We start from the raw sequence: 14407 nt of genomic DNA, 5'->3' as shown, positions 1-14407 counted from the left end.
TCGACCATTTCCCGGCTCCTAGGAAACGGAGCACGGAGCCTCCAGCGCGCCCGGCCTGCGCTGCGCCCCCGCCTGGCTCCCTGGGTCCCCGGCCGGGGCTCGCTCGGGCGGTCGGGCGGGTGCGCTCCGGCCGGGGCTGAGCCGGGACCCCCACCCCGAGCTCCGGCCGGGCCTGGGCGCCCTCTCGCGGCCGCACTCCCGAAGGGGGGTGGCTCTGGGGGGTGGGCCTGGAGCGGGAGGTGGGGCTGGTGGGGAGAGGACGAAGTGGGGGACCTTCCTCCCTTGACTAGGGGACCTCGCGCGTGGAGAGTGTCTGGACCGCGCTCCTGTAACTTCTCCACGCGGGATGAGCAGAAACTTTCCTCCTAAGGGAAGGTTTTATTTATTTATTTATTTATTTTAGAGCTCGAACTACAGGAGAAGGGGGAAATTTTCTCATTAAAGTTACATCCCTGCAGTTAGTTCAATTACTTGATATATGCAGAAGATGTTGTAAATTTATAGATTTAAATAGCTTACAAAGATGCCGCAGGCCCCATCAGTTAATTTCCTTAATTTATGGATTCTGAGCTGCTCCTGGAACAGAAAGGGGCCCTGGAAGTAGGTCAGGGATCTATGCAGGGGCTCCAGCGCGGCCCACGGGCTGCCCACCCTGCCCCCTCACGCCCTGGCGCCCCCAGGGCTTCCGGTCCCCAGCTGCTACTAAAGAGCGCGCCAGGCGCTGTGCGGGGCACCCAGGCCACGCCAGGCCCTGGGGGGCTGCTCAGCTCTGGGGCCAGCTGCCCCATGCAGGACCTAGAACGGCAAACCTCCCTGCCGCTCCCATCCCACTCAGCATGGAAGGGGCAGACCCAGATAAGAAGGGCATGGAGCGTCCAAATACTTCCAGTACCTGAGTCCCCCCTTAAATGCCTGCTGGGATGACACAAACAGAGCCTTCCCCCCTTCCCAGGCCTTTGAGGAGGGCGCAATGAGGCAAATCGTACCAGGCTCCTGTTTAAGGGACCCACTGAAAACTCGCTTGCCATGGCCCACGTGGCCCCCTGTGCCCCTCACGCCTCTTTTTCTTCTCCTAGGTGGCCGCTCTATGCCTTTGTTTTGTGTTCGGTATGGGTGAATATATACATATAAATTAATACTTAAAAGATTGGTATAAGCGTAACTGTTTTAGGAAGCCACATGGCAATGTGATTAGTATTGGTATTCATGATTTAACGTTTCTTTTCCCACTAGATGAAGTTTCTAAGATTTGCAAGGTACATGTCAAGGACAGGGTGTCTAAATGGATTTTTATTTATTCACAACTCCAAGACTAATTGCTTCTCTTTGCCTCAAGGCCATGAGATTGGTTTTAATATGACACTTCAAAAGTATTCATGGAACTACAGAGATACTAAGTGTCATTGTTTAAGAGACAAATCTCACCATGGTACTGGTGACCCTGAAAATAGGATGTTCCACTTTATTTTAAATTCTTACATTTTTTTTTTTTTGAGTTTCACTTTATACCAATTATATTAAAAATGTACAGTTTAGTCGAAACAAGAACTGACCATTTTGAAAGACCTTTATTTTCCTTAATACTGCTGGGGACTTTGTTTTCCTATTCCTGAATCCTTTTATTAAAAGGCTGAACTTTATACGTGTCATTAAGAAGAGTAAGTTTGGGTCATAATTTATTCTGGAGTGTTTTAAAAGTTCCCAGCTAAATGTCAACCATCTCTTACACTGAGAGGCTTGGACATGGACTCAGATAAGCATTTAGTGATCTGTGGTATATAATGCAATGACATTATTTAATTGACGATGTATAATTTGGACAGAAACTATATATTGAAACATCTTGTGGAATGCATCTTGTTTCATTACTACGGTTCAAGAGATGAAATTGGATGTGAGTCTAATCGGAACTTGCTCTGTCATTAAGACTGGACTAGTACTTAGGCCATGACAGTTCATAGTTTATTTTATTTTAGAGACAGAGTCTCACTCTGTTGCCTCAGCTAGAGTGCTGGGGCATCAGCCTAGCTCACAGCAACCTCAAACTCCTGGGCTCAGGCCATCCTCCTGCTTCAGCCTCCCAAGTAGCTGGGACTACAGGCATGTGTCACCGTGCCTGGCTACTTTTTTCTATATATTTTAAGTTGTCCAGATAATTTCTTTCTTTTATTTTATTTTTTTTTTAGTAGAGATGGGGTCTAGCTCTTGCTCAGGCTGGTCTCCAACTCCTGAGCTCAAATGATCCGCCTGCTTTGGCCTCCCAGAGTGCTAGGATTACAGGTGTGAGCCACCATGCCCTGGCGACAGTTCATAGTTTAGAAACCAGATTCAAACCTCTGCTTGCTTTGAGGTTCCTCTGCGCAGTCCCGTGAGAACTACATCATTTTCGGGATCAAGACCTCAGGCTTCCAGATGTTTCGGGCTGGCTTCCAGTGTGATTTTGTACTTTGCTGTTATTGTTTGCAGACTGTGTTTAAAATTAGGACCTTAATAAGGAAAGGAAAATGAACCCAAAATGAAATTACAGAGTCTGCTGAATCCAACCTTCTCGGGAAGGCTGTGACCAGACCAACAGAGGAACAGACCGAGGGACCTGGCTACTGCTCTCCTGGGGGTGTGGTGGGGACGGGACTGGGGTACTAGGCAGGGCTGTCTCCTCCATCACTCCCCAGGCTTCTTGGGGTGCAAGCCAGACCCTCCTAGGTCTGTGCCCACAGACCTAGGCTCAGCCCCTGTCCAGCCTGGGATTGAGTGATCTGGCCCAGAGACTGCAGTCTGACATCCGCTTGGAGTCTGCCTCTACCCTGGGAATCCCCCTCCCCATCTTCCCCAGAGAACTCAGAGATTAGAGGAAGTGATGAAACTGATGACACGTGGGACAGTTAGCCCATCGCCCATCCCAGCCCCAAGCCGATTGCCCCCACCTGTCCTTGAAAACAACAAAACCAGGTGACACTGAGCTCTGCACCTACTTAGTGGGCACCTACGGTTTCTGGTGGGCAGGGAGGCAGGGGCTGCCTCCAGGTGCTGCAGGCCACACCCTCCTTCCCACCTGCCACCCTTACCCCAGGCATGGCACTCAGAACTAAGCCTGCCATTGGGGTGACAACAATGACACAAGACCATATCTTCCTGGCTAGGAGTCTTAACATGGTGGTGGCCTGGGCTGGGGCCAGGAGCCCCCACATTGCTCAAAACTCTGCATTTCAGCCTTTTCCCAGGGAAGTTTCAGAATTTTCACCAAATTCTCAAAGTGTCTGTGTGAATTTGGGTGCAAGTGGCAAAGACCACCCCAGAATAGCTTAATGACGAGGAAAGTTGATTTGGTGGCTTGGCAGAGTATCCAAGGACCCAAGTCTCTCCACTTTGCTCTGCCACCTCCAGCATGGTGGCCTGTTCTTGTGCTCCTCTTCTCTGGTCTCAAGACCAAGGAGCTCCAATCTTCACACCTCCCTGGACACCCATCGAGAACCAGGAAATTCTCCTAGTGGCCCCCACAGCCCTCCCTGTCACGTCCTATTGGCCCAGACAGGGTCACATGCCAACTTGCTAGCCAATTACTGGCGAAGGGATCAGCGTAGACCAATCAAGTTTACCCCTGGGCTAGACAGGGTTGGGGTTGGGGTCGCTGCCCCGAACTGTCGGAGGAAAGTGGACCCTGGGGGAAGCAGGCTCTGCCTAGGGGAGGGAGGGGACAGTGGGTTTTGCCTTTAGGGCTGTGGCCCCAGAGCTCAGGGATTGTCACCAGAACCCTGAGTGGCCAGACACTGGGGACAGGCCAGCCCCAGGGCCCCATAGCGAGGACTGTGAGACAACGCACAAATGCTTGCTGCAAAGATGAGGCTGTCGCGGTGGAGGGGGCCGGGGAGGCTGTCTGTGGGGTCCTCCGGTTTTCCCCATCAATCTCAGGAAAGCCCAGACTGGATCCCTGGAACAACAGTTTTAACCACTTCAGTACCAGCGTCGACTGTAGCCTGTAGCCGACAGCCACAGATGAACGCGCACTGCGACTATAGCCGACAGCTGAGATATGACTTTTCTAGTTTTTCATTTATCAAAATAAAATTGTCCACATTTAAAAATAACGTAATGAAAACATATATGCTGGCCGGGCGAGGTGGCTCACGCCTCCTAGCACTCTGGGAGGCCGAGCAGGGTGGATTGCTCGAGGTCAGGAGTTCGAAACCAGCCTGAGCAAGAACGAAACCCTGTCTCTACTATAAGTAAAAAGATATTAATTGGCCAACTAATATATATATATAGAAAAAATTGGCCGGGGATGGTGGCGCATGCCTGTAGTCCCAGCTACTCGGGAGGCTGAGGCAGGAGGATCGCTTGAGCCCAGGAGTTTGAGGTTGCTGTGAGCTAGGCTGACGCCACAGCACTCACTCTAGCCTGGGCAACAAAGTGAGACTGTCTAAAAAAAAAAAAAAATATATATATATATATATATATATATATATATATATATATATATATATATATATATATATGTTACCTATTTCGATTTCCATTACAAGTAAAGCTGCCTGTAAAGTAAAACAAGCTTTCAGTACTTTCAAGCTTTCCTCATCACACAAGAGCAAAACGGATCCGTCGTCAACGCACAGCACAGACTACCTTGCGGACTGTGAGTGCTGGCTGTGGGCCAGGTTTCGCGGCCGGTGAGCGCCGTACCAAGTGGTTAAACACGGAGTCCTGTGCTTGGCTGAGCTGAAACCCAGGCAGCAGCACAGGAGAGAAGAGGAGAGGAGGGGAAGGGATAAAGAAGAACACTGAGTCCTGCCCCTAAATGACTTTGTGTGGCTGCAGCGTGGCTGACCGCCTGGGGGCCGCGGGACAGGGCTCTGCAGATGCATTTGCAGGGATCCGAGGGAGTTTTCCCCATGAACGAGTTCAGACAGTGGGGAAAGTTGCCTTTGGGCAGTCAGAGCCCCTGCCCCGGGTGGGGCTCCTTCCTAGGATGAAAGCCGGGCTCGCTGACCCTCTTCCTTGTCCCCGGCAATTCCTACTCCTTGGGCCTGTCGTGTAGGAGACAGTCCGTGCAGGGCAGGAACTTGGGAGTCTGAATCTGTCCGGTGGCTTTCAGCTTCCCCTGTCTGAGTCCTATTGTCCCTGTGTGTGATGTGGGGTTGCCGGGAGGATTGATCGTGAGACTACAGCTCGGAACTCGGGCCACTGGGAGTGCCCTGCAGGTGAGTCCCCTCGTGTCCCCTCACGTGGGCCCTTGACGCAAGGGTTTGGCTTCAAACGTTACCTGGTGATTGTATTATTATTATTATTAATTATTATTATTTGAGACAATCTCATTCTGCTGCCCAGGCTAGAGTGAGTGCCGTGGCGTCAGCCTAGCTCACAGCAACCTCAAACTCCTGGGCTCCATCAATCCTCCTGCCTCAGCCTCCCGAGTAGCTGGACAGGAGTGCACCACCACAGCCTGCTAATTTTTCTATTTTTAGTAGACACGGGGTCTCGCTGTTGCTCAGGCTGGTCTCAAACACCTGGCCTCAAGCTATCCTCCAGCTTCGGCCTCCCAAAGTGCTAGGGTTGCAGGGGCGAGCCACACGGGCCCAGCTCATGATTTTATTATGAAGATAACTTGCATGCATTAAAGGGAAGAATGTAAAATTTGCCTAACAGTTAAAGATAAAATAGGAGATTTCAGAGAAGTTTCATGCTTGCTTGGGGCCATGTCTTTGGGGTGGGCCCAGGAAGTGTCCTCAGGGCCCTGGGGGTGGGCGGGGTTGAAGGTGGGGCCAAGCTGGCTGGGGAGGAGGCCTGGAGGGCATAGGGGTCTGCTGAGAAAGTCTTCATTGTGTTTTTAAAGTATTTAAAAATATTAACAGGCCGGGTGTGGTGGCTCACGCCTATAATCCTAGCTCTCTGGGAGGCCGAGGCAGGCGGATTGCTTGAGGTCAGGAGTTCAAAACCAGCCTGAGCAAGAGCAAGACCCCGTCTCTACTATAAATAGAAAGAAATTAATTGGCCAACTAATATATATAGAAAAAATTAGCCGGGCATGGTGGCGCATGCCTGTAGTCCCAGCTACTTGGGAGGCTGAGGCAGGAGGATTGCTTGAGCCCAGGAGTTTGAGGTTGCTGTGAGCTAGGCTGACGCCACAGCACTCACTCTAGCCTAGGCAACAAAGCAAGACTCTGTCTCAAAAAAAAAAAAAAAAAAATTAACAAAGCATACATGATTGTTGTAAATATAACAATAACTCACAGAAAAGGTGCAAAAGGGAGACAAAAGTCCTCTGTCTCCCCTTCCCAGGGGAAACCATGTCAACGATTTGGTGTGTGTCCGTCCAGTTGTTTTCCTGTTTCTGTCCACATAGATGTGCAGGCACACACGGACACACAACTGCACAGACGCACACAAATACACACACGCAACACACACAGAAACACAACCAGAGACACACGACACAGGCACGCACAGATACGCATACTAACGAACACGCGGAGACAGACACACATGTAGTTGCACGGAGACGCACACATGCATTCAGTTGCACGGGCGTTCACACTCGAGGGACAGGCACCGTGTACAAACACGGACGCGGAGAAGCACATGGAACCACAGGCACAGAGACACGTGCACACACGCCTGCACACACAGCCGTGCACACGTGCGCACATACATGTGCTTTAAAAATGCGGCATCAAGCTCTTCATACTAATCCACAGCCTGTCTTTGCCCCCTCATGTGTTTCAAAATACAGAAAATAATACAACAGACACTCATTTCCCCACAACCCAGGTGTGGCAAATATGACCATTTTGAATATTCGCTTCAAACCCCTCTTTAAAAACAAAATGAAATGATACAGACCATAAACCCTTCCCTATTTCCCCAGTTTTCACTGCTACCCAGACGTACCACTCCTGTGCACGTTTTTATGCTTTTTTGCAACATAGAAATGGATTCATGAGCAAGGGTGACATTTGTGTATGTTTTAAACTTGTACATAAATGGTATCTGTCCTCTTCCCCCTCCTCCCTCCTCCCTCTTCTCTCCTCCTCCTCCTCCTCCTCCTCCTCCCCCTCCTCCCTTTCTTCCTCTGTTTCCTCCCTGCCCCCCTCCCTCCCTCCTCCTCCTCTCCCTCCTTCCCCCTCCACCTCTAGGCCAGCAAGCCTCTGGCTGAAAAGCTGGAAGGTCACCCAAGGAAGTGCAAAAACCAAAAACCATCTTGATGTGTTTGCAAATATTCTCTCCCTCTGAATTCTTACAATTCTGTTTCTACATCTAGGCCCCTCGTCCTTTTAGAATCAACTTCCGCTGATGGTTTGAGGTCCGGATCTTAAAAAAACAATACATTTTTCCAAATGGCATCCAGGCTTCCAATAGCTCCACGAGTAGAATTGTATATTGGGGTTTTAACTGGAGACTTGGAGGCTTCTCACTTTTGCTCTATGACAGAAAGACGATGAGAATACAGATACATTGTAAAAAATTAAAACATCTATTCTTTTAGTAATTAGAACTAATTACAAATGAATCCCCCACACCCGAGATCTCATTTCCCTCTTCCTAGGGAGCCTCAGTGTGGTATATGTGGGAGGTTAAATGATTGATCCCCGAGTTTTCCCTGGCCGGCGGTGCCCGGAGCCATCCGCACCCGGGCCGGGCCGCGTGGTTGGCGGAGAGAACTCTCCACACCTCACGCTGGGCTTGACCAAAGTGGGGTTAGCTGGCGGCCGCAGACCCTCCAGGCCGGGCCCCAGAAGCACACGCGTGCTCGGGGACTGCCCGAGCCACCGCAGATGCAGGAGAAAGAAACGCTTCTGGCTGTTTGCCACACATCCTGTGCCTCTTTGTTACACGGCAATAGCTGACTAATACAGACTATATCCTCTGTGTGTGTGTGTGTGTGTGTGTGTGCGTGTGTATGCACACACGTACACAAATTAGACTGGGATGATGTACATGTTATTCTGTGATTTATAATTTGATATAGATGCTATAGACGTTATATAATGTGTGTGTGTGTGTGTGTGTGTGTGTGTGTGCGCTACATATCTGGGCTCATGCCCAGCATTTGCAAAGCTCCAAACGAGGGTACACGGAGGGTAGGTGGTGGCACCACCAACCCTGCCGTGCCCACGTCTCTGAGCCCTTTAATCTTTCTCACCATGCGAGGGTGCCACCCTGGCAGTTCTGTCCCGCTCAGCGTGGGCCACTGCTCCTTCCACTAGGGGCCCTCCTGGTGGCATTTTTGCACCATCCGCTGAGGTCCTCCCCAGATATTGGATCCTGTCCTCCCGGGGGGGGGGGGGGACTGGTCCCCTATTGACAAACTCTCCAGCCTGTCCCAGCTCCACGTGGCCCTCCATGGGCCAGGCGCCCTCAGAATCCTGGCCCCCCTGTGGAGGCTATTCTCAGGTCCCCGGTTTCTCTCTCTTCCCACAACAGCACTTGGAAACTCCTCCTTCTCCTTACCGAGGAAGCCCTGGGGCCTTCACACTCAGCTCTTAATTGCTCTCAACACTCTGCTATCTTTTTACAAAGCCTTGGTCAGATGTAGCAATAGCTGCCCCATCCCACTGACTTTGTTTTTCCCTGATGGTTTTCAAGATTTCCTTCCAAGGGCCAAACCGTCCCAGGCCCCCAGTGCGGAAGGCGTGACCTCCGCAGGCTGTCACCAGGGCTGCTGGGCTACGTGGTGACCAAGCTCCAGAATCCCAGCCCAGCGTCGGCCTTCCCAGACCGTTGCAGGTTGGGGTCCCCGGGGGCAGGGTGGGCTCCAGGGCGCAGAACCTGGTAGCAGTAGCAATCACGCAGGAGAGGGCTGGGGGGGCCCAGGTCAGCATCTGGGGGATGGAGGGGAAGAGAGCAGGATCCCGGCCGAGGAAGAGGTTGGTCCCCCACGTGGTGCTACTAGAGTTTCCTTTTGCTGCTGTAACCGATCAGCACGAACGCAGCGGCTGAAAACAGCGCAGACGTGTTATCTGACATTTCTGGGATTCAGGAGTCTAAGGCGGGTCAGCAGAGCCGAATTCCTTCTGGAGGCTTCAGGCTTCCTTGATTTCGTGGCTCCTTCCTGCTCTGTCGTCCCATCTCCGGCCCTAACCCCTGCCCCTTCTTACGGGACCCTGGTGACTACACGACCCTCACCTGGACACCCCAGGAAAGTCCTCTTCCCAGGGTCCTCAACCCCATCTGAAAAGCCCCCCTCGCTGTGTAAGCTAAGACAGTCGCAGGCCCAGGCATTAGGAGGTGGACATCTGTGGGGGCCATTATTCTGACTGCGTAGATGCAATCTCTACGAAGCCTTCAGCTGAACCCACCTGGGGCCTTGCCGCTGGGGCGGCCGTGCAGAATTGTTGGGGTGAGGATGCTGGACCCTAACACCTCTGTGCCAGTTGGTCATGGGCTGTGGGTGGAACGGCAGGTGAGCAGCTGCCTTTAGCCTGGCTGTCCCCTAAGAGGCCTGCCAGTGGCACTCCAGGTCCTCGGGGGAGAAGTCCTTCCTTCTTGAGAGGATTTGGGTGGCTCACCAATGGCATCCACATGGGCCCCTCTGCTCCGGCCCCACAACCGTCTTCAGCCCCTCTCCTGGCATTGCAGGCTTGTGCCCCAGGACATTTGCATGTGCTCCCCTCTGTCTCTCCCTCTCATCCTTCTTATCTCAGCTCCATCACCCCCTCCTCTGGGAAGCCCTCCCTGACGTGCCCGCCACATTTGCAGGTGTGACTGTTTACTAGAATCAGAGGTCCCCTGTAGACTGAGTTCTGCAAGGCAAAGGTGGGGTTTGTGTTTTCCTTGCTATTGTTCGTCCTTCACAGCGGGCCGCACGTGATACGCGCTCAGAAAGTTATCTATTGAGCAAAAGCATGAAAGAGGCTGCTTCATTTTCAACTGGCTGCGTAGTATTTGGTGGCGTGGTGCTTCGTTTGTCCTTCTCCCTGGCGATGGATATTTAGGCTGTTGCCAATGCTTCGGCAGTCCCCAGGGTGCTGCGACAAACATTTTCTGCACCGATTTCTGTCCCTCTGCCTAGAGTTTCTGGGGGACAGATTTGTAGACGTGGAACAGCTGGGCCGGTGAGTCTCTCTGGGGCAGGGACTAGGGATGGCCTCAGGCCCAGGGCGTGTCCCCGGCTGCGTTGCTGGCATGTCCCCGGCTGCGTTGCTGGCACGCCTGGGACAGGGAGGGCGGAGGAAGTGGACCCACAAAGGGCTGCAAAGCACGAAGCAGCCCACAGAGGGTGCAGAGGTGGCACGGAAGGTCCCAGGCCTGCCTGGTTCCCGCTGGGGACGCCCCCATCTTCCTGGGCTCCTCAGTGAGGCCCTCTTTTGCCTGGCGTTGATGCCAACAGGCTTCTTATCTTTCCTACCAAACGGCACCAGCTGTGACAAGTTCCAGTTCTCGCCGCTGTCGGCTGAAGATGTGGCTTTTACGTTCCTTTCTTGGGACTTCACTGAGGGGTCCGTGTGTGTAAATCTGTAACAGATCGTTATATATATATATTCCAGAGGCCACCAAAAAGATGCCGTGTTCTCCGTGGGGTGCAGAGCTGTATTTATGCTAAATACCGTGTTTCCCCGAAAATAAGCCCTACCCATAAAACAAGCCCCGGCAGGATGTCTGAGCATGTGCGCCATAGAAGCCCCACCCCGAAAACGAGCCCTGGCGACGGGCGTGGCTGCGCAGCGCGTCTGCACAACCCGTGCGTGTCGTCACGGGGCGGGAAAGAAGACGAGCAGCCCTTCTCTTCTGCCCCGTCGTGACAGCTGCTGTCCCAGAGGTGACCGGAAAGGTGCAGGCAGCCCCACCCACAAGGGCGGCTCCCCCTGTCGGGTCCCGGCCACCCTGTGTGTGCCTCGAGCTGAGGCTTTGAGGGGAAAAGAACACGTCCCCTGAGAATCAGCCCCTGGGGTGTCTTCTTGAGGAAAAATAAATATAAGAGCCTGTCTTATTTTCGGGGAAATGCGGTATACACATATCAGCTGGAGCCCATTTGTCAGCCCCGGCTGGGTCTCGTGCTGTGCTGGGGTTCAGTGCATGTCAGGGGGCGGCCTGGGGGTGGTGGTGGCGCCTATTGCAGAGGGTGAATCGGGTCAGCCCACGCAGTGGCTCAGTGCTGGGGACAGACGCCGTGTGCAGGGCCCAGGAGGTTGGTGGCCGCTGCAGGCGGAGCCAGAGCCCAGCGGGGCTGGGGCGCGACGTCGCTGCACAGGGAGGGCCTTGGGTGCGGGGGCAGCTCCAGAGCCCGTGCAGCCTCGGGGGTGTGTGGCCAGCATTCCCGCAGGGACAGCGGGAAGCTCTAGTGACCGGGTGGGTGGCAGACGGCCTGGTGGGCGATCCGTTCGGCTCACTGTGGCCCCAGACTCGGGGCTCTGGTTCCGGGCAGGGAGCACACGGGTGCCGGGAGCACCTGTCAGCAGTGCCGGGCACAGGTGGCCTTTCTAACTGTCCAAGGGACGCGTGGCACCTGCCGCTGCTGCAGACTGAATGCCCTGTCCCCCTACGAGATGTGACATACGTTGACATCCTCGCCCACCGATGACGCTATAAGGGGGTGATTAGGTCGGGGGTGGGGCCCTCATGAATGGGAGTCACGTCCTTACAGAGAAGTCCCACAGGTGCTCTCTCACCCCTGCCACCGTGCGAGGACGGCCCGCCGTGCACCCGGAGACTGGCCCTCACCAGGCCCCGGCTGTGGCACCACCGCGCCTCCTTTTGGATCCTTTTGGACATCGAAACTTGATCAAGGTAGTTTCCTCCTCAAAGCCCTTCAGTGGCTCCCCGTTTCTCAGCCCCAAATCCAACCTGCTTTCCCTAGACCACAAGGACCCGGCACCTGCCCGTCCCTCCCCGAATTGGGGCTAAGGAGCCAGCGCTGTGGCTGCCCTGCCATCCCCGGGACATCCCTGTCCTACCCTGTCCCCACTCCCGGTCACCATCCACTCCTCGCCGACTGCGTCAGCCCAGCAACCCCGGCTGCGGTTCCACAGGGAGCCCGGCCCTGACAAATGACGGCGAGCCCTCGTCCCCATGCCATTAATCCTCCTGTGACCGGGGCCGTCCCCCAGGGTGGGCGCGGGGCCAGGGTGACTGATGGCACCTGCCCGGCCTCCCTCTCCAGGACTTTGGCCGGTGGGAGGCGTTGACAGCATTTCCCCAGCGAAATGCCGCGTGGAGATTAATGGCCCCCGAGCTGCGGGCCCCGGCTGCACGAGGCCAGGCCCCCCTGGGCCTGCCGGCACGAGCGCCCCACTTGTGCCTGGGCCCCCCGAGAAGGGCAGCGCTGCGGGGTCCCCGCCCGTGCCCCGTGCCCGGGATCGCCCAGAAGCGGGGCCTGGGCTCCACGCCTGGAACCTCCAACACAAATAATTTTCAATTTGCCTGCGAGTTTTCAGCCGCACAATCCGATGTTAAATAATAGATTAGGTGCCTCAGGGAGAGAAACAGGATTTAAGAAGAAGAAATAACTAAAAGGAAAAGTAAAATTCAGCACATCGGGCTGCAGAGGAGGAGGCAGCTTTCCCTCCCAGCCCAGACTCACCGCCCACCCGGCGCCCGGCCCGCTGGGCTCCGTCTCTGGGCCTGCGGGTGGCCTCGTCCCCTGGGGCAGGATCCCGGCTCCCCCAGCCCTGGGCTCTTGTGGCCCGATCCACCACCGCCCTCCCCATACCCCGGCCCCACCCCTGCACCCCAGGACAGGCCGGGCTTGTATCTGGGCGGCCGCCACCCGCCCAGGCAGGCGGGAGGACCCAGACGCTCAGGTGGACGCTGACAGACAGGCGCAGACCCAGGTAGATAGAGGCCGGCGCAGGTGACAGCAGGCAGGTGTGACCGGATGGGGCTGGAGGCAGACTCCGGACAGGGGTGGAGAGTGGAGAGGGCGTGTGTGTCCCTGGGTCGTGGCTTGTCCACAGGCCCTGGAGCAGAGGTGACCTCTGTCCGGTGACCTTTCCCTCCCCTGGCCGCAGTCTGCGTGTCACACTCTCTCCAAGGTCACGGAGCTCCCCCCCCCCCGCCCCCCGAGTCCCCCTGAGACCCCACCCCCTTCCATCTGCTCGTCAGCCCCGCCGTCCTCACCGCCTCCCTTGCCCAGCCTGGCCCTGGGCTTCCCTCTCTGCCCTTCCCTCCGCCTGTCACGCGCGCCTAGGAGGAGCACAGCTCTCACCTGCCCGGGCTGCACGCGAGCAGGACGGCCATACGTGTCCCTGCATGTTCAGCATGACGGGCCACACACGCGCGACCAGCAATGCCTGGAAATCGCCCCGTTTCCCCGGACAGTGTGCCTTCCCCTCGCCCGGGTGACCATCCCGTTCCGTATCTGCAAAACCTGCTGCCCCGCTGGAGCGCCAGCGAGGCCGTAAGTACCGTACACTGGCGGGTAGGAGCGCGGGCACGGCCAGACGGCCAGGCTTTGAGTGCTGGGCCATCCCTCTCATGGCTGTGTGGCCTTGGGCACAGTGCTTACCCTCTCTGGGTCTCCGGCTCATCATACGTGAAAGATGGGGAGGATGGTGACTGCGTCTGTCTTGCAGGGTTGCAGTGCAGATTAAACAAGCTGGCGTGCTTGCAGCGGCACCTGGTGCCCCGGTCAGCGTCACAGTTAGGTATTATTTCAGGAGCCGAAGCAGGGGCGACTGTGGCTTGGGTCGTGAGGACAGCACGGGCGCCGGGCAAAGTGCAGGGAGGCAGGGCTGGGACGGGAGCCCGGGCACGGGGGTGTCCACAGAGGCGAGGGTGGGGGGCCACCGGTCTCCAGGCCGGGCGCAGGTGCAGACCTGGGAGTCCGGCATCCGCGCGGGACTGAGCTCACGCGGGAGGAGCGGAGGCGGAGGAGCCGCCGCGGACTCTCAGCGTGCCAGGAGGGAGCGGCAGAACGCGCAGGCGACAGCGTGCTCCTCCTAGGCACGCGTGGCAGGCGCGCGTGGCAGGCGTGTGCGCTGCGGGCGGGCGGGGCGTCCTGGCTGTGCGGGGCGGGGCTGTTCCAGCCCAAGAGCGCGGAGAGGGGGCCAGTGCTGCCGCGGGTGTTTGATGAGACGTTCAGAGGTCGGAATCCAGAGTGAGTGTGTGTGTGAGTGTGTGAGTGTGAGTGTGTGTGAGTGTGTGTGTGAGTGTGTGTGACTGTGAGTGTGTGAGTGTGTGTGACTGTGTGTGTGACTGTGTGTGTGTGAGTGTGTGTGACTGTGTGTGTGTGTGAGTGTGTGTGTGAGTGTGTGTGACTGTGTGTGTGAGAGTGTGTGTGAGTGTGAGTGTGTGTGAGTGTGAGAGTGTGTGACTGTGTGTGTGTGAGTGTGTGTGAGAGTGTGAGTGTGTGTGACTGTGTGTGTGTGTGTGTGAGTGTGTGTGTGAGTGTGTGTGACTGTGTGTGTGTGTGAGTGTGTGTGTGAGTGTGTGTGACTGTGTGAGAGTGTGTGTGAGTGTGAGTGTGTGTGAGTGTGAG

This window comes from Microcebus murinus, chromosome 16 (genome assembly GCF_040939455.1).
Source record: "Microcebus murinus isolate Inina chromosome 16, M.murinus_Inina_mat1.0, whole genome shotgun sequence".
NCBI classification, from domain to species: Eukaryota; Metazoa; Chordata; class Mammalia; order Primates; family Cheirogaleidae; genus Microcebus; species Microcebus murinus.
Note: the sequence above shows the minus strand (reverse complement) of the source record.